This window comes from Sus scrofa, chromosome 13, assembly GCF_000003025.6.
Source record: "Sus scrofa isolate TJ Tabasco breed Duroc chromosome 13, Sscrofa11.1, whole genome shotgun sequence".
In the NCBI taxonomy this organism is placed as follows: domain Eukaryota; kingdom Metazoa; phylum Chordata; class Mammalia; order Artiodactyla; family Suidae; genus Sus; species Sus scrofa.
Window position 1 is genome coordinate 160,887,163 of NC_010455.5, and position 12,159 is coordinate 160,899,321.

At 35.8% G+C, this 12,159-nt stretch overlaps 1 pseudogene; it reads right to left on the minus strand.

The window, feature by feature from the left end:
* Positions 4,252-11,319, minus strand: LOC110256345 (annotated as a pseudogene).

The following is a 12,159-nucleotide window of genomic DNA, read 5'->3' on the forward strand; positions in this document are numbered from 1 at the left end:
TTGGGTAGTATGGCCATTTTCACAATATTGATTTTTCCAACCCAGGATCATGGAATATCTTTCAATTTCTTTATATCTTCTTTAATTTCTTTGATTAATGTTTTATATTTCTTGACATTTAAATACTTTACTTCCTTTTTCAGGTGTATTCCCAGGCATTTGATTTTTGGGGGTGCAATTTTAAAAGGTATTGTAGTTTTGTATTCCTTTTCTAATATTTCATTGTTAGTATACAGAAATGTGACTGATTTCTGAATTTTAGTCATAACTTGCTACTTTGCTGAATTTGCTGATCAGTTCAAGAACATTTTGAGTTGGGTCCTTAGGATTTTCTATATATAGTATCATGTCATCTGATGACCCAGCAATCCCACTTTTGAGCATATATCTGGACAAACTCTACTTAAAAAAGACACATGTACCTGCATGTTCATTGCAGCAGTATTCACAATAGCCAAGACATGGAATCAATCCAAATGTCCTCTGATAGATGTTTGGATTAGGAAGATGTGGTATATATTATATATACACAAGGGAATACTACTCAGCCATAAAAAGAACAAAATAATGCCATTTTCAGCAACACAGATGTAACTAGAGACTCCCATCCTGATTGAACTTAGAAAGAGAAAGACAAATACCACATGATATCACTTATATCTGGAATCTAATATATGGCACATAGGAACCTTTCCACAGAAAATGAAATCAGAATTAGAATAGAATAGAATTGTGGTTGCTAAGGGGAAGTGGAGGGAGTAGGAGGGACTGGGACCTTGGGATAAATGGATGTAAAATGTTGCCTTCGGGATAGATTAGCTAATGGGATCCTGCTGTGTAGCACTGGGAACTCTGTCTAGTCACTTATGATGGAACACATAATGTGACCAAAAAAATGTATATATGTATGTATAACTGGGTCACCATGTTGTACAGTACAATATATATATATATATAAAATGATAAAAAAAAACAAATGGAAAAAATAAATAAAGTAGGCTAGAAGTTATGGTGAATAGAATGAGCACAGGAAAAGTGCTAGGTTTTAGAGATGGCTCCTGACAAGAAGCTCATAATCCTGTGGGGAGAAGGATACTTGTATTGCTAACTAAAAGGCAATTCAGCCTGCGTCATTAAAAAAAGTAGTTAAAGTGCTATACAAAATTATGATAAAGGAAATGAATGGAGATGTGGAAAAAAAAGATTCTTCTTTCCAAATGTCATTTCGGATTAACTTTTCAGGTTAAGTAGGATTTTAGTAAATGACACACTGGAGGAAAAGAAGAAGCCTAATTTAAGCATATAGTCATATCCTGGAAGCTAGAGACAAGACCTAATTAAAATATGGACAGTAAACTAGGGTGACTGAGGCATATTTATACATAATATAAGAAATTCTTTCAGGTAATATAAAGGGAATTGGAAATTAAATTTGAATTAAAATTTAGTACTGAATGTAAAAGATAATAGATGTGCTGAATCATTCAATGAATAATGCTGAAAAGTTGTTTGAATGCTAAAATATGTCTAAGGATGATTTATAATACAGTATATAGGTATAAAAATTAGGAAAGAGACATTAATATATTATTTAGTGTTTATTTAGTTGCAAATAAAGCATCTTTTCCAAACAAACATAGACAGTAAGAAGGTCTATTGGCTTTTAAACCAGGAGTGTTTATTCTAGTGACTCTGGCTTTTAAACCAGAAGGAGTGTTTATTCTAGTGACCCTGGGTTTTTTCTGTCATTCCCTTAGCAAAGGCTTTCTTTGTGTATTGATTTCATCTCTAGGTTAGTTTCCTTCTTGATGTCAAAGAGTACCATATTTCATACCCAGACACCATGACATTCAGAGGGAGAAGCACTACTTAATTTGTGGATGTATTTTAAAATGAAGGACACATATTTCCCAGAAACTTTTAGAAGATCACTTCATTTTTCATATTGTCCCCAAATATGTCATATAATCTCCTCTTTACAGACCTCTGGGATTCATTGTTGCAAAAGGTTATGGATGAATGGTGCAAAAACATGTAACACAAATTTTGGTACCATTAGAAAAGGGAGACAAAATCAATGCATGCAAGTCTAATACCCAAAAATAATCACTAGACTTGAAAGTGAATACAGGACATATAACATCCATCTAATTCAGAGCATCTAAAAATTTTTTTGTCTATAGATTTGTTTGCTCAAAAAATATGTTAGGAACTTAAACAGCTTTGTTTGTATTGATTCTATCTATCAGTAATTATAATTTTAGGAAAAAAAACAGTAATTTTAAAGTACTTATCTATTAATACATTAGAAATAAAATAATTAGCCTATTACATATTAATGTATGCAATTATATTAAAACATACTGAAAGAGATGTTTATTGAATGGCTAAGGTATATCAGATACTTTTTAAAGTACTGGTGATTTGCAATCAGGTATGACATGTTTGAAACTGATAAGAATATGATAGACATTCATTTTATTATTCAATGTTTTCAACTTGCTATTTTTTCTTTAAGTGTTGCTCACATCTGTGCACCCATCTCCACTTATCCAATTTTAATTCTCCTCATCTAAATTCTTCTTGCTTTGCTCTCTTCCCAATCAGTAGCAAGATGTGGTTTCAGAAAGATATGTTCATATTACTCGGCTCCTGGAAGACATATCTGATAGCTCTAAGATAAATTCATATTCCTTAGGGTGGAATTTAAGATTCTCAGTAACCTGACCTGCTTCCCCACTTTTTCCCACATTTACCACCAGCTCTCACCAATAGTTTTGTCAGCTTTGTGACTATGCCCCATGGTTTACCTCCCTATTCCCCATCCCCAGTGCTACACTCATTTCCATAAACATTGAGTCCGGTTTTATTCAATCCTGTTTTTCTCTAAATGTGAAATTTTCCCCCATTTTTAAGGCACAGATTACTTCTGATACTACTTATCAACTAAATACCCTCAGCCTAGAAAGATCTTCATTTTCTGAACTCCCTAGCATGTGGGGGAAAGGACAGTATTGATTCAGATTCTTGCTAAATCCTAGGACCTGGATTAACTTGGGAAAGCTCCTCACTATGCACTCAAGTATGAGATTTTTACTGAGGAGAAGCTTAAAAATCATGTGTATCTAATTGGTAGGTAATATATATGAAATATCTAACTAGTGTGTAACTAATAATAATGGAAAATAGCTTCTTAGTTAATTTTTTTTATACTTGCACATGTTAGGATCAATAAACACTTTTGCTTAGATATTTAGAAATTTTACTGTTTTTTACATCAATTGTTCTTGATCAACACCTCCAACTTTTTAGTAATGCCAAAAACATGTCAGTACTTTACAATGGAATCAGTCCAGGTTAGTGGTATTCCTAATAACAACCAAGACAAGTAGTAATATCAGAAGGATAAAATGATTTATTGCACATTTATTAAGAAAATACACTTGTCATATACAATGGACAACCAAACTTCATGAAAATATTAAATTGTTAGCTATGTCAATATAAATAACATAATTTCAACTACAATTGATAAATCACCAGTACACAGAAACTCTATTTAAGAGACCTTGAGAGAAAATTGTCTAATATTAAAAAGGAAAATGTCCTTGATTAGAGAGTATGTATTGTGCACAAATTCATATTCAGTAGTACTCTTAAACAACTCAAAATTGAGCATCAAATTGAAATATAGGCTTTATTTGTGTCACACACAGTTGCTTAAGAAGGGACTAACATTTGATATAGCCCAAAGAATTATAACTGTTATCTTATAAAAATATTTAATGGAGTATAATCTATAAAAATGCTGAATTGCTATGCTAAACAACTAAAAGTAATATAGTATTGTAAATAAACTATACTTTAATAATAAAAATAAATTAAAAACAGATTGATAATTGGGAACCAAACTATGGGGGATATAAGATTATACCTTGGGATCCCAGAGATTTGCCTAGAGTCATAAACAGAGGCTCCCTTTACATGTTATGACTTCTATTGCTAGAATTTGTTGAATGTATTGAAAATTTTACCTCATTATACTCTGAAACAATTAGTTACTAGTGCATGTAAAAACACCCTGACACAATTTGTGACTTTAAGAGTAATTATTTAGTTCACCCCTGGTGGAACCTAGAAAGTGGCCATATTCCACTTTCTCAGTATTCCTTAATTTTGAATAAAAGTTTAATCAATTTGAAACCAGTTGTCAACATGTCATGATATTTATTTCTGAATATTATGAAATCATCATTTTTTCATAACTTTTATTACTTCTTTATTTCTTATGCTATAAATAAAAGGTTTTAAAAGCAGAACCACTGTAATATTAAAAGAGCAACAGGTTTATCTTTTTCTTCTTCTTTACGTGAATTTGGTCAAAATGTATGTGAATGGAGAACCATAGAATATTGAGACAGAGAGAAAGTGGGATGCACGAATAAATAAGGCTTTCCTTCTTCCCTTGTTGGAATTCATTGTGAAGATTATGAAAAGGATAAAAAGATAAGAGATTATTGCTGTAGTAATAGTGAAGATTTGAATGAACCCTGCCAATATTAATATCATCAATTCGTTGATATAAGGGTCAATACAGGAGTGTTTATGTAAGGGAAGAACATCACCAAAAAAAAGTGATTGATCTGATGAGGCCCACAGAAAGTCAGCCTAAACAGAAGCCCAACATGAATCATGGAATGCAGGTTTCCAGCTATGTAGGTCTCTGTGGTCATCTGAATGCAGTTTCTTGGTGCATGGTGTGGTACTACAGCAGGCTGCAGATGGCCACATAGCAGTCATAGGCCATTGCTGCCAGGAAAAAGGAATCTGCATTTTCAGCTAGGCAGAGACAATAAAATCATAACATTCATTCAAAGAGGGAAATCATTCTGTTCTTAGAGAAGAAATTCTCCAGCACCTTGGGGGTAATGGCACAAAAACAACAAGAACCCATCAGACTGAGGTTACCCAGAAAGATGTACATTGGGGTGTGAAGACGATGCTCTGTATATCAATGCCTCTAGACCAAGGTTTCCCACCATGGTTCTCGGATAGAAGGTAAGGAACACCAGAAACAGAAGGATCCTCAATTTTGAGATATCTGCAAATCCTGTGAGGATAAACTCAGTGGTCAGAGATTGGTTATTCCCAGTTATCTCTATCTTATCTGTTGAGAGAGGAACTATGGGGAGATATAAGATTTTTATTTAGAATGTATATAATTTTCCTTTCCTATTTTTATTTTACAAAATAAGCAGAGATTTTTCTTCAACCTTATCCTACTCTGTCTGTAATACAGGTACATAAACTCCTGGGGGACATTTGTTTCTCTAAAATGTCTACTCTTATGACCTCAACTCTTTTTTTAATTGCTTTTTAGGGCCACACCCATGGCATATGGAGGTTCCCAGGCTAGGGGTCCAATCAGAGCTGTAGCCACTGGACTACACCAGAGCCACAGCAACTCAGAATCTGTGCCACGTCTGTGATCTACACCAGGGTTCACGGCAATGCCAGATCCTTAACACACCGAGCAACATCAGGGATTGAACTGCAACCTCATAGTTCCTAGTCAAATCTGTTTCCACTGCACCACGATGGGAACTCATGACCTCTACTATTAAACTAAAGGTTTGTGAGCCTATTTTCATAATTCCAGAGAGGATGCCCAAGGTGAAAATTATTTGTCTTTATGAGTTTTTATGAGTATAGCCTACCAATCTGGGATAACTGTATTTGGTTCAGTGTTCTCAAAGTTAATTTCAGTTTTCAAATTGGGATTACAAATTTTAAATCCATTTTCCTTTATATATATGTTACACTGAAATTGAGCAAAAATTTTTCATGTACTATCCCAATGGAGTGAATATTTGAAAATAACATACATTCAATAAGATTTTTATTTAGAATGTATATAAATTATATCCTAGGAATTATATGAAGGTCATTAATAATTAATTATAGGACAATTCAATATTAAGTATGGAAACTTATAGAGCTAAGGAATAAAATATGTATTAATTATAATATCTTTATCTTTTTTACCAGTGAGACATCAATTTCTATAAACACTGACCACACCATCATTCCTGTTGATTTTTGTCCAGATATCTAAATACTTCCATTCTTTATGCAAAGCATCTTATGTAATATATAATATACATATAGTTTTATAGTATATACTGTAGTATATATAATATGAAACTATATACTATAGAATATATTAGTATATATACTGTGTATATAATATGTATGTATAATGCAACTTAATTTTTTAACTAAATACCTCAGACTACAGTGATATCCTATTTTTTTTTTGTCTTTTTGCCATTTCTTGGGCCACTCCCGTGGTGGCATGTGGAGTTTCCCAGGCTAGGAGTCTAATTGGAGCTGTAGCCACCAGCCTACGCCAGAGCCACAGCAACACAGGATCTGAGCCGCGTATGCATCCTACACTACAGCTCACGGCAATGCCGGATCCTTAACCCACTGAGCGAGGCCAGGAACCGAACCTGCAACCTCATGGTTCCTAGTCGGATTTGTTAACCACTGCGCCACGATGGGAACTCCGATATCCATTTTTCTAATGTCAAACATGCTTTCTCAATCAAACACAGTATATAATGCCTTATGTATAATATATGTTACCTCTTTTTATAGGTTTATGCATAGGAACTAAAAAGGCATTTTTCCAAAAACAATCAAATATCAACAGGCACATGAAAAGATGTTCAACATGACTAATTTTAGTAGAGAAATTTAAATGAAAAGCACTATGAAATATCACCTTACAGCTGTCAGAATCCCTGTCATTAAGAAGACAAGTGATAACAAGAGCTGGCACTGATGCGCACAAAAGTAAATGCTTATAGTTTCTTGGTGGGAAAGTGAATTTATTCATCCACTGCAGATAACAAAGTTGATATTTCTCAAGAAATTAAAAATAGAACTACAATATGATCCCCAAATCCCACTGTTGGCTATATACTCAAAGGAAATGAAAACAATTAAAAGAAATATCTGCACCCCAGTATTTAATGCAGCATTATTCACAATGGTCAAGACACAGAAACACCTATGAGTCCATTAGAGGATGAGTTTATAAAATTGTGTTATATAAATAAAATGCAATATTTTACAGACATGAGAAGGAATGATATCCTTTCATTTGTGACAACATGGATGGAACTTTAGGACATCATGCTAACTGTAACAAGACAGATAAAGAGAAATATAGTATGATATATTGTGTATCTAAATAGTGAAGCTCTTGAAAACACTATAAAGTTATGGTTACCAAGTTACAGTATTGTGGGAATGAGAGAAAGGTAGTTTAACTTGAAGCTGAAAATAAGTCCTTGAGATCTAATGTATAGTTGTGTGAATGTAGATAAAAATATTTTTATAATAATCAAAATTGCTAAGAATACATCTCAGTTATTCTCACCAAAAAGAAATGACACTTATGTGATGTGACAGAGTGCTAACTTATTTTTCAGCGGTAAACGTATTGCCATGTACAAAGGTCTCAAATCAGTATGTTATATTAAACTTATTCATTATTATATGCAAATGTTTTTCAATAGTACATGTATATATGTATGTATAAAATAAAGTTTTAAAAACTTAGGTATCTTTTTTTATCTGAATTGACTCATCTGCAATTTATCTGTTTCTAAGGAAATTGTGTAATGTTTTCCTGAAGTATATCACAGTAGACTAAAAGCTAATGAATAAAAGTAAGCTTGCCTCTATGCTTTATTCTTTTCTAACACTTGAGTAAGAGAAAACTCTTTACATCTTAATGCAGTTTTTAACAGTAACATTTGATTTCCTTGAAAGGCCATATTCTGCCATTTTTAGTGATCATCTAACCTTATGTCTAATCATATAAATTTTGCAGTAAAATATTTTATTTTTCCTTTGTGAAAACATCAAATTACAGGCCCAAACTGAAATTTTTCTTTTCCTTTTAATTTCAAAATATTAAATAAAAACCACTTATTTAGCAAATTTAGAAAATTATATGGGAAATGTAAGTGCCTGAAATATAATAGAGTTACTTTGTTTCTTTATGTGTATATTTTGAAGTCCTACATTAATCAGAAAAAGTCAGCTTGGGTGGCAGTTTGAATCTGATCCTAGCTTCCCATAGCCTTCAGTTTTAAGAGAAATTAAATTTTGAAAAATCAATAAAATATTTCAGTAAATAAGTTTAGTGTATGTTAATATTAAAAATAAAAATAAATTAGAATACTTATCTTAACTACACTAAAGAGAAGGGTTTTGTTGCAACTCACATTTGCTTTACAGCATTAGGACCCCAAAAATTTCAGACTATAAACCTTGGTTTAAAACACTTGGGATCAAAACAGTGAAAATATAGGAAACTACAAATGGGTGAGAGTCAATAATTATTTTCCTTATGATGCAAAATTAAAATTTTTCATCAAATCCTAAGGGGTTTCCTGCACTGATATCTGTATATTCCTGTGGAGAGATTCAGTCCACAAAACATAAAAAGACACACTGTGAAATAATGAGGTTTAAATAAATTACTTTCACTAAGTTCACTAATGTCATTTGATGGTCACTTTGCTGATTATTATGTCACCGACCTCATTTAAAAATTGTGTTTATACTGCATAAATGTGAAATGAGAAGGAAAGAGCAACCTGTTAGTTTGACCTGTTAGTGGAGGAATTGATATGGTTTAATGAAAATGCTTACAGTTTTGAAAGGAGAGAAAAGATACAGTAGGCTCATTACAAGGACATCTGTGAACTGATTGTTCTCTCTTTGTTGCAGAAACCTCTCTGGAAACTCTCATATCATTATTTAATCCCACATTCGAATAACTGAGATGGTTAGCTTTTCTTTTCAGCTTACCTTAGCTACATTTTTTTCTTTGTTTTTACCCTTCATTTTATTAATCACTCCTCAATATATTATATATTTATCTGTTAGTACATTTATAATTATTTACCTATTCCCCACCATTGCCATTAGCATATAGGCTTAGGAGGGGAGTGATTTTTCTGTTGTGTTCATTCCTGTATTTTCACTACCTTGACAGCATGTGGCACTTTGTAGTGCTCAACATGTTTTTTCCAATCAATAGAAAATATTATACTTCCCTTCTCAAGAATTTGAAATGCCTTTCTTAGTTTTCAAACAAATCCATTTTCCTTGTTTTTGTATTCCAGATTTCCCACAGTCTGATTGTATCTTACCTCTCACCTTACTGTCTTCCTTTCATCTCATATCTCTTGGCCATGTGCACCCCTTCACTCTTCCACTGTGTACCTGCTTCATTAACTGGCTTGTGCTTCCCTCAACAAAAAAATCCTTCTTCTTCCTCTCTTTTCATTCCAATTCTACTCATCCTTAAAGTGAAATCAATTTTCCATGAGGACATTCCTTAGGTCCTTTAAATTAAGTTGATTTTTCCTTTTCCTGAACCACATGATACTTACCAGTTTTTATAATATATTTGCTACTTTATCAAGTATGACTTGTATGTGTCTAGATTGTAAAAATATTTTTTTTTGGCTTTAGTCTTTTTAGGGCTCCCCCTGCCCCTGAGGCATATGGAGGTTCCCAGGCTTGGGGTCAAATTGGAGCCATAGCTACCACCCTACACCACAGCCACAGCAACTTGGGATATGAATTGCAACTGTGACCTACACCATAGCTCCTGGCAATGTCAGATCCTTAACCCACTGAGACCAGGGATTGAACATGCAACCTCATGGTTACCACTTGGGTTTGTTAACTTCTGAGCCACGACAGGAATTCCACTGAGCCATGACAGGAACTCCTAAAAATCATGACTAAATATTAAGTCACCAAGTCACTGATCAGATCACATATTTTTGGCTCTTAAGAACAAACTGAGCAAGAACCTCAATACTTGCTTTGTTGCTCTTCAAAATTTCAGTTAAGTTTAACCTTAATCAAGTACTTACAGTATGCAAGGCATTGGAAAAGATTATGGGTAGAGTAAGTACAAGATGTGAGCATGGGGGAGGAAGATGTAAGATGTTCCTAGGCTTTAAAATGGCTTCTAAAAAGAACCTTGTAATTTGATGGCAAGAAAGTACTTAACATTGTGAATTAGCAGGCTGTTCAGGCTGTGATATATAATGTATAAATATGCTGTATAAAAATATGATGAAGTAAGTGAATTTCGACCTGAAGGAAGAAAAAAGATTTCTCAATGGAAATATCATTTCAGATGTACCTTGGAGATACAGAGGATTTTAGTAAGCATAGCACAAGAGGAAAGGAAGTGGCCTGAGTGAATCACATAGTAAAAGCCAGGAAGCTTGAACTAGCAAGACCTAATTTAAAAATGGATAACAAACTAGGGTGGCACTCCAGGCCAGTTAGAGAAATATTAAAACCAAAACACATTCAAAGTTAAAACTCCCTTCTTTCTTGGCTGATTTTTGCTTCTGATAGAAGGAGAGTCAGTCAGCTTCTTCTCTCAGTCCTCAGTCGCTTTCTCCTACACAGACGTGACTCTTCTATGTGAGACCCTGGTAGGAGTAGATTAGAAACAAGTACAGTTCTGTATGGATGCTCCAGTTGTCCTCTGACCTTGGGGCTGTGAGGGTCCCATGTGCATTGCTGCATTTCTCTCTCTTTTTTTTTTTTTTTTGTCTTTTGTCCCTTTAGGCCCACACCCAAAGAATTTGGAGGTTCCTAAGCTAGGGGTCTAATAAGAGCTAATGCTGCAGGTCTACACCACAGCCACAGCAATGCCAGATCTGAACCACTTCTGTGACCTACACCACAGCTCATGGCAACACCGGATCCTTAACCCACTGAGCGAGGCCAGGGATCAAACCCGAAACCTGATGGCTCCTAATCAGATTCGTTTCCGCTGTGCCATGATGGGAACTCCTGCATTTCTTTTAAGGGCTACTTTGGGGAGTGTCTCATGGACTTCCACTGAAAGCTTTCAGACTGCAGTTCTTTTAACATGTGAAATCACTGTCTCTCCTTCAGTCGTCTATTTACCACACCCCAGTAAAAACCCGAATCCTCATGGATACCAGTCAGGTTCGTTACCACTGAGCCACAATTGGAACTCCCGCTGCTTCCATTTTTCAATAGTGAATTAAATATCTACTCTGACCAATGTTAAAAAAAAAAAAAGAGAGAGAGAGAGAAAGAAAAGTCGAGATTCACAGGGGACTCTCTGTACCCCACACCCCCACATCTCCATGCACTGGGAGTGCAGACGCCCCACGTGGCCCAGCAGTGTTTCCCTTTCACCAGATTTTTCTTCAGTTCTGCCCTCTTGGCCGACATGGTGGAGGCGGCCAGAGTGTTCAACTTCCCAGCCTCTGCACAACGGGCCCCTGTGACTAAGCCACTGTCCTGTGCAGGTTACTGGCCAAGGTGAGGTCAGGAGGACTGCCTCTCTGGGTGCAGAACAGCTGAGGTCACAATGCCCAGGACCTACACACTGGCTTGGCGTGTCACTGCAGCTTTGAGCCTGGGAGTGGCTCAGCCCCTGAGAAAAGGACCTCAGGCCAGGTTCCCAAGCCACAAAGTCTCCCTCCTCTCAGAAGGAGAGGGGCTCTCCTGCAAGCTCATCCCCAAGGGCCATGGCCTGTGGGTCCAAGCACAAGGCACACTGCCCAAGGGGCAAACCCTGCTGGCTGCTTCCCCTGCAGGACCCACTCAGGGACCAGGGGGAGGTGTCTGCCCTTGACAAAGAGCAGTTCTTTTAACATGTGAAATCACTGTCTCTCCTTCAGTCCTCTATTTACCACACCCCAGTCTGCCTTGCTTCCTGGCAGGCTGATCCTTTTGTTGGGCTCACAGTTATCTCAGGTTGTTCAGGAGTTCTCTTTTACTAGCTCCCCAGGTCAGCCTCTTCTTCAGGGAAGACATTTATTCACCAGGAAACAAATGTGGTTTAGGGGTACCTGGATGGTCAGAATGCAGGTCTCTCAACTCAATCTGGAGTGTTGCCACTTTGCCCTTCTTCCCATCTGGCCAAGCCCTTGAGCTTTTAACTTTTCAAGGGTGAGTCAGGAATTCTTCCATAGGTTTCTCAGACTCCAGGGCACATAGGCCAGGCTCTCTTAGTAAAGCCCCTCTTGGGTGAATAAGCAGAGTGAGCGGAAGGCAAGCTCTGTCCAC